The 9,508-nt window shown below is 34.5% G+C and overlaps 1 long non-coding RNA gene across 1 annotated transcript; it reads right to left on the bottom strand.

Moving 5' to 3' along the window:
• Positions 1-6,251: 6,251 nt before the first annotated feature.
• LOC106410018 lies at positions 6,252-8,892 on the bottom strand. Its single transcript, XR_002660064.2, has 4 exons — positions 7,223-8,892; positions 7,038-7,150; positions 6,767-6,820; positions 6,252-6,537 (listed from the first exon to the last, which is right to left on the bottom strand). It is a non-coding gene; the product is annotated as an uncharacterized LOC106410018 (long non-coding RNA).
• Between the last annotated feature and the right edge of the window lie 616 nt (positions 8,893-9,508).

Here is a 9,508-nt window from a genome sequence, read left to right as displayed (position 1 = left end):
AACAAAGTTTTTTAAATTTCAATTTGAAATTTTGTACTTTTTTTCTCTATTTGATTTCTATTGTTTATTTAAGGTTTTTAGAAACTCTTTTTATAAACAATCGAAGTAGAAAAGGTAAACAATCGAAGTAGAAAAGGTTTTTTATGATATTTCATCAGATGATTGTACAAGGAAAGTACTAGGTTGTAGAAAAGAAAGCGGTGAAAAAGAATCATAAATAAATAGTTTTTTATTGGATCAGGAATCTCATTATGTATTCGGTGTGGATAAAAGATCTTCCTATGTTATACTATTAAATTCTTGACGATGAATCGATTTTATAGCTCCGATATTGTTATTCATGATATTTCTTTCATTCGATATCATCGAAATCTAATTCATCTGAGTGAGTTTACAAGAGAAAGATTTCTCATCTCTATGGGATTAAATCCCGAGATATTCCAAAGAAAAAAAAATAATAAACGATTTAATTATGGAAGTCAATATTCTTGCATTTATTGCTACTGCACTCTTCATTCTCGTTCCTACTGCTTTTTTGCTTATAATTTTTGTAAAAACGGTTAGTCAAAATAATTAATTTGAATACAATTTGACTATCTCTAAATTAATTAGACCGGAAAGCTTTTTTTTAAGTTAAATGATATCTGATTTGAAATTCTTGGTTTTTTTGTTCTAACCTCATGTGATTATTATTATTTTATACTTTTTCTCTTTTTATTTTCTTTATTATTTTATAGAATTATTAGAATGAATATTCGAATATTCATTTCGAATATAATTTTTTAGAATTATTCGAATTTCAAATCTACGAAGTAGCCTTACAATCTTTTTCCATTGCACATTGTAGAATTCTAAGTTTCAATAATATATAATATAAATTTCTATATTTATTAAACATTTTTAATATTATTAAAACTATTTTTTGTAATTATTTTTTATTTATTAAAACTATTTTTTTGTTTATTAGAACTATTTTTATATATTGATTAAACATTTTTAATATCTATAAAACTTTTTTGTGATTTAAAACTATTATTTGGGATTTTTTTTAAAAAAAAAAAAATATATATATATATATATCTATATTTATTAAATATTTTTTTTTAATTTACAGATCTAATGATGATCAGACCCGGCCTCGACAGCGTCATGGTCGTGGTGGTACGGGGAGCCAGTCTCGGGATTCCAGCCATTTTCAGGATTCCGCTTCGCCCTACAGCTCCTACCATACATCTCTGTCTGCTGCACCCGCTCTTGCTCTTCTCGCTCCCGCTGCTGCACCCGCTCCTGCTCCTCCGGGTCCTCCGGGAGTGATGAGTGTTGCGGAGTTGGTTCGACAGCCCGGTCGTGACCATCTTCCCTATCTCACTCCGTATCCACATGGACGGGGTCAAACATGGTAATTAAACGTATTTTTTTTTCATTAAAATTTGATTGATTATTAATAATTTGTTCTTTTTATTAGGTTCAACCGATCCGGGAACGGTATCAGCGCATGGATCAACCGTATGATGTACTCGGCCCTCGACAAGGGACATCTGACTTTCATTGACTTTCCTACCGACAAGCAGCATCTGTGGTTTCGTCAGTTTGCGGTAAGTATTCTAATTTTTTACTTATATTTTTAATCTTTAATATAAATTTTGTACTTATTGTATTTTTTTTTCAGCAAGAATTCAACTGGAATTCTGATAATACGCTCTTTATCTATCACCACTTCATCCATAAAGTTATGGACAACTATGGGAAGCAGATCCACGAATGGAAGAAGAAGTGAGAAATCAACAAGGTTGTTTTTAATTTATTAAACAATTTTTTAATTTATTAAATAATTTTTTAATTTATTAAACTATTTTTTTTTTTTATTAAAAGGTCCTAAAGTCGATGAACAACGCGGTCTGGATGGAGTTGTGTGTGCATTGGGCTAAGGAAGAGACGAAATAAACTTTTTCCACCAACTCCACCAACCGCAGGAGCGACCATAAAGGGATGGGCGTCTTCAAGCATAACTTGAGTGCTCAATCTATTGCCACTCTGGGGGATCGCATGGTAAGTTCAGCCGCTTTTTCTTCAATTATTTAAGTTTTGAAATTTTATTTTTTGTGCATTTCTTCTAATTTCTAATGTTTGTTTAATTTATGTTTTTTTCAAGGCGGAAGAAAATGATGGCGAGCCGATTGATGATCTCGCCCTAATGAAGAGGGCGTATACCAGCAAGAAGACCGGCCAGATTGATGATGGTCTTGTGAGGGAAGTGGTCACCCTGGTCCAAACTCAGGTGCAAGACGAAGTGTCTCAGCTTCAAACCGAGGATGACGATTCGACGGCTTCGACCAACTTGTCCCGGTTTCGAATCAACGAAATTGTTGAATCGGTAAGTTCTTTTTTTTAAAGTTCAATTCATTTATTTCTTGATTTTTATTTTATCATCTTTTTATATTATTTAAATTTGGCTATTTTCTATTTCAGTCGGTTCCAAAGAAGAAGGGACGTTTGGTCGGTTTGGGTCGTCGCCCCCGGTCGGTTCCTCCTTCTTCTGCACCACCGCCCTTTGTTGACCCAGAAGTACTTACGGCTCAGTTGAAGGACAAGGATATTCGCATATCTTTGTTGGAGACCCAAATGGCGGCTCAACAGGCGGGCTATGAGGCACAGAAGAGGCTGAACCAGCAAATGATGGAGATGATGCAGAGTATGTACCCGAACGAGGTGTTCCCGAACGTGCAAGACCCGTAGGTTTTTTTTTTTTCAAAAACTCGGAATTTTTTATTTTTATTTGTACAACTTTGAATATTATCTAATATGTTTTCAATTTTACTTTTAATTTTATATTTTCGAATTTAAATTTCAAAAATTTTATTTTTTTAAAAAAAATTAATTTTTTTTGAAATTCCGAGGAAACGAACCCTCGGAAATTTTCGACGAATATTTCCTCGGAATAAGTCGTCGGAATATACCGAGGGACTCCTTCCTCGGAATTTTTCGAGGGCTCTGTTCCTTGGAAATTCCCGATGAAAATTCCGGGGAACATTTCGTCGGAACTTCCGAGGATTGGACCATCGGAAAGTCCATCGAAATATCCAGAGGAAGTTCTCTCTCGGTATATTCCGAGGACCTTTCCGACGAACTGGTGGTCCTCGGAGTTTCCTCGGAAATTCATTTCCTCGGAATTCCGTCGGAAATTTCCGAGGAAAAATTTATTTCCGAGGAGTTATTTCCGAAGACTTGTTTCGTCGGTATGTCGTCGGAATAACGTTATTCCGACGACATACCGACGATTTTTCCCTCGGTATGTCGCTGTTTTCTTGTAGTGTGATCCTCCACTGATTTACTATATATCAAGATGTCATCGAAGAAGATTAACACAAACTTCCGCAAAAACTCTCTAAAAACCTCATTCATCAAACTCTGAAAAGTAGCAGGGGCATTGGTGAGTCCAAATGGCATCACTAAGTATTCATAATGCCCACTGTGAGTCTTGAATGCTGTCTTATGAATATCATCTGTATTCATTCTCACTTGATGATAACCAGCCCTCAAGTCAATCTTAGAATAAACCATTGATCCTCCCAGCTCATCCATTAGACCTTCAGTGAATGGTATTGGAAATCTATCCTTAATAGTCAACTCATTAAGACCTCTATAGTCCACACACAACCTCCAAGAACCATCTTTCTTCTTTACTAAGACTACCGGAGAAGCATAAGGGCTACAGCTCGGTTGTATTGTACCACTCTTCAACATCTCTTGAACCATTTTATCAATCTCATTCTTTTGATAAAGAGCATAGCGATATGGCCTCTGATTCACCGGATTTTCACCTTCAAGCAAGGGAATTTTGTGATTGTGGTTCACCCTGAATAGAGGAAGTTTTGTTGGTTCCACAAAGATATCCGCAAACTTTGTTAAGAGTTGTTGAATTGCCGGTTCCATTACCTTCTTATCACTTCCCATCTCCAACAGACAAAGCTCAGCCTTTTCTTCAAGAGGTACTTCATAAGCATATATCATCGACAGTTGAGGCTCAGACTCTTTGATCTTGTTAATTTTCGATGCCTTAGCTTCTCGTATTGAGCCTGGTGTAATACCATTCAACGTTACTCTCTTCTGTCCAAACATAAACTTCATCACCAATTTGTCAAAATCCCATGTAATAGGACCCAACGTTCTCAGCCATTGAACTCCCAATACCATATCACAGTTTCCCAAAGCAATCACCATGCACTATAGGAAATGTGGGTATTAATAGCATTGTAGCATAGCGTTTTTGGCATTTCTGCTATTGTATACCAACACTTACTTTTTTTTATAGCTTTTGTCAATTTAAAACGCTATATTTGTTATCAGCGGGAAAATAAAAAATTTTGGCCGCCTAAAATCCTTTTTTCTTCATTTTTCTCACAAAATCCCAATAGTTCTTTGGAATTAAGTTTCAATAAGGTTATCTTCATTGTCTACTTTCAGTAATTTTTCGTAATGTGAACCAGTGTTGCTAACGTGATTTGGGTTCTTCTCATATTGAGATTGAAGAGTATTAGTGGAGGAGGAGGAGGAGACGAAGCTGCAGTGACGGTAACGCCGTCGCTCGTCACCACCACTACCATCGTAATCTCTCCAATCCACCATCGCTCGTCACCACCTCCACCACCATCGCTTTTCACATCCGTCTTCGCCGGTCTCCGTCTTCACCGGAGTCGCGACCACCACTATCTGAAGCCCTATTCCGATCCAACAACATCGGAAAATGAAGCTCGCTCACACTGACACTAACTCATTTCCATCCTTTGTCACTTCCTGATTCATCTCCCCTCAAATTAGTCGTCATCCGTAGCAGGTGTTACATCAGTCTCTATCTCTAACAACATATTCTCGATTTGAAAGTTGAAATCTTTATCATCTCAATTTGCAGAGCTTTTACTCAGAAGAAGCTCAAAGATCTTTACAGGAATTAAACAAATATATCTCTAGATTGCTGAAGTTTTGCTTTGTAATATATCTAATTTACCATCCTTGTGTGAAACCTTTTCTTATGAATTTTGTCTCTGTGTTTGCAAAAAAAAAGGTGTTTTTTATTTGTCTATGAAGACTATAGATAGAGCCCACATGCCTAAGAACTTGTGGGAGAGGGTGAAGCTGCCTAGAAACTACGAGAAAGCCCTTGAAACCATTGACAATAACTTGGTAAGTGAGTTCACCGTGTACATATATTGATGCAACAAGAGTGGAGGTCTTATTATGTTTCTTTTGGTTGTGGGTGTGTGGTAGTTGTATTTGCCTAAGTTATTACAACACAAGATCAAACAAAGACTGACTAAAATGACTCAGATGCGTTGAAAACTTGCTCTTAAGACAAGGTTGGTCTTCTTTCGGAGCTGTTTGGTACTAGTTACTATTATTCTGTTGGGTCTGAATGTTTGGTGGTCTTGGTTTTGTTCACAGGGAGATGATAAATACACCTAGGAGGGACATCAAGAGAGAATCAAGAAGAGAGGAGAAGGTTGTTAAAGCCGCGGTCTTGGATAAGGTCACACCATGAGTCCATGAGTCCATGAGTCGGAGATGCAGCGGCATTGATACAGGTACATGACGGAGTTAGAAGCAGAACACGAGGCAGAGGAGCTCGTAAAAATTTAAATGGTGAAGCTCATTATTGAGGATGATGGTCCTTATGAGTGATCTGAGTTTTAATGTTGAAGAAGATGATAAGCTTGGTTGGAGAAAATGACATGAGAGCAGAGATTAGAGTTTGAGATTGAATGTTAACGTATACAGCTCTTAAGAAGTTGAATGTAGAGTTAGCCATCAAAAAATGTACTTAGAAATATTGTCATACTAGTTATCTCAAATCCTTGTTTGTTTTGGACCTTTAATGAAAAACATATGGTATTTTATTATTTATTTCTGTTTTATTAGAGTGTAAACTCCAAACCTCAAAGACTAAAAGTCTAATCTTTTAAAATTTTATCCTCAAATTTCATTATAAATCTCTAGGGGTGTCAAAATGGGTAAACCAACCCAAACCAATCCATACCCAAATGGATTGAGTAGTTTATGGATCATGAGTTTATCCAACCCATTAACTAAATTGATTGGGTTAAACCATAACCCATATAAATTAATGAGTTATTGGTTTTAATGGGTTGACCCATCAATAATACTTTTAATAAGCATTATTTAAAAATATTTATTATATTACAATAAAACTATTATTGACTTACAAATATTTAAAAACAAAAAATGCTACTCAGAAATTAACAAATTATATAATATAACTCATCAAAATATTGAACAAAATATATTTAATACAATAATTCAAACTCCAAAAATCAAAACTCTTAGTTTATTAATAATACTGCAACATAATCCAAAACTCTTTAAATGAAAGGTTCTACGAAACAACAAGTTTTGAAATAAGCACAAACATATGACCATAATGAAATAAGCACAAACGAACGGTCCTTAGCAAAGTTCAGACACTTGCGGGATTGTGATGTCCACTGGCTCAGTTGGTTTGTCTGTACTCGCAAAGACTGATTGCTGAAAGAAGCCAAATACAAAGACGAGGTCAATCTTTATTAATCACAAAATGCTAGCGTCAAGGGAGAAACTGATAAGAAAGAGCCACACAAAATAATCATTCTTTTCCTAGACTTTTAACATAGCCATTGGGTTAAATGAATAGAGACAAAGTGGTCATAAAGAACAACATGAAAGGAAAAGAAAAGAAAATCAAAACAGAGCTAGATGCATATCAGGAATGGTGTACCTTAGAGTAGAGTGCTTAAGCTAATTCTTTACCATTGGGGAGCTCGAGGTAAACCTGAAACAACAATATGAATTCAAAGCCTATTAATATCCCATAGAGGGACAATTACAAACAGGAACTTAACCAGGTCACAAGAACGGTTCTTGCAGTCATCATAGTAATCAAGGCTAAGAATCTATTTCTCACACTCATCAACAAAAATACTAAGCTAAAGGAACCAAAACCAAGAACTTATCTAATCTATTGAGAATTTACTAAACAGAAAGGCAACCTGTTAGAGATCAAGAACAATAAATGAGACTTATTCTGGTGGATGCGTGATCACGTCTTCAACATCAGTTGGCCTCGATCTAATTACAACAGTCTCACCTTCGCCATTATCATCTACAATTTCACAAGACAATAGTCTAACACTTTTATACACAAGATCAGTTTATAAGACAAAAGAATGTATACCTTCATCATCAAGCATATAACCATATATCCAAGACCGAGTACACAATAGATCTTGGACATTACTAGGCAACAGTCGGATACTAAACATGAATAGCTTCAATCATTACTCAAGAAGGACAAAGGTCACTTTCAAACCCAGAAAAATTCACTTCAAAATCGATCCCAAATCAGCAAAATCAGTGACCCACAAGATCAAATTGAAGAAAAATAGAGTTTGATTCACCCAAAATCAGTGAACCATAAGGTCAAATCGGAAGATGAGTTGATGTGTTGTGATCGATAACCCAAAAGCAATGACCCAAAAGGATTGATCGATGTCGTGATCGATGATGGTCTCGTGAGATCGAGAAAGAGAGATCAAGTCTCGTGAGAGAAGAAAAAAGAGAGAAAGACGAAGAGGAGAGATACTAAAAAATTATGTGAGAAAAAGTGGGTTGGATTGGATAATCCATAAACCCATTTTGATCTAAACCAACATTAATCCAACTCACTAAACTCATTAACCCATAAAAACCATTTATCCATTAACATCCAAATCGTTAACCCATTAGAACCATGGATTGGTTTGGTTTGGGTCAACCCATTAATTTCAACCCATTTTGACACCCCTATAAATCTCAAACCCTAAAAGAATGATATATATATATATATATATATATACACACAATTATAGGGTTTAAACCCGTAAACATAAATTTTAAAAACTTTAATCTTAAACTTAAACACAAAATTTAATAATCTATAAATTTAATCTCAAATTTCTATTTTAAACCTCAAACACTAAATTTTAAATCTATACCCTAAATCTAATACTTTAAACCCCAAACTTAAACCCTACATACTAAGTCATAAATCTAATCTTTTCAAACTTATAATATAATTTTTAAACTTAAACTCCAAGTCTATTCTAAAACTCAAACCATATACACAACTCTAAATCTAAACCCAAAACACTATGTTCCAAACCCTAAACTCACTTAATTTTATTATTCTTACATCATTACTTTTACTTAATTTAAAATTTATCTACAAAGTGAAAGCTAATAATGTTATTAATCTTATATCATTATTTTTATAAATTTAAATGTATAACTTAATTTCTTAATGAAATAAAAGTTTTAGTTAATCTTCTAGATATTGAACCATTCAACATTTTAAACCATTTATCTTTAAACTTAAATCTTAATTTTAACACTATTCATCTTAACCCCGAATACTATTTTCAAACATTTAATATCATATATACATAAATTTTCCACATACATAATATAAATTTCAAACTTTCAATAATTTTATAATAATTATACATACACAAAAGACAATTTTATTCTGTTTTTCGTTTGAGCCATTCATTGATTCAGAATCAAAGGCCCAAAATCAATCTTTTATCTATCCTCACCTTTTTTTTCTATTGGTTTGGCATGGATCATCATTTTGCACCCTTGGATGATAATGAATCAACGACTGATATTAATTTTTCATTAATTTTTTTAAAATTATTTTCCGAGATTTGAGCATATCTCGTGTTTGAGAGAGAGAGAGAGAAAGTAAGCGATGCATATCGACTCCTTCCCGAAAGTAAAGATCTCGTCTTCTCTATGACACTACAAGAAAACATATTTTTTACTAGGGCAGTATTCGTTGTAAATTCGTCGTAAACGGGGTGTTACGACGAATTAACGTCGAAAGACGTTTCGTTGTTAAACGTCCGTCGTAACGGAGGTTTCGTCGTAAACGACTCGTTACATTTACGACGAAATATATTCCTCGTAAAGCGCAAGGAAAGGATTCGTCGTAAACGCCACGTAAGACTTCGTCGTAAAGCCCACGTAACTGTTTCGATGTAAAGCACACGTAAATACTTTCGTTGTAAATCACTCGTAAACATTTCGATGTAAAATCCTCGTAAATATTTCGATGTTAATCACTCGTAAACATTCGATGTAAACTCCATGTAATGTTTACGAGGAGTTTACATAGTTTCTTATTATATTATTATTAATTAATATATAATAGATTTTAATTTATATTTAATATTCAGAATTTAAAATAATTTAAATTTTAAAACAAAATATGAAATTGGAAAACATATTTTTAAAAAGTCATACAATAATATTTAAATTCATAATACAAACAGAAAAAAAAAACTACATATTGTCGAAGTAGTTGGTGGGGTTGCTCGGCTGTTGACGGGTTGGATCGGACTCTTGGGGATCTCGTGGTGGCATTCCAAGAGCGGCTCGTCTCTCACTCAACATTCTCTGCATAACCGGGTTTCCCACGGCC

This window comes from Brassica napus, chromosome C7, assembly GCF_020379485.1.
Source record: "Brassica napus cultivar Da-Ae chromosome C7, Da-Ae, whole genome shotgun sequence".
Taxonomy (NCBI): domain Eukaryota; kingdom Viridiplantae; phylum Streptophyta; class Magnoliopsida; order Brassicales; family Brassicaceae; genus Brassica; species Brassica napus.
The sequence above is the reverse complement of the archived record's forward strand: the minus strand, read 5'-3'. Positions and strand labels throughout refer to the sequence as shown.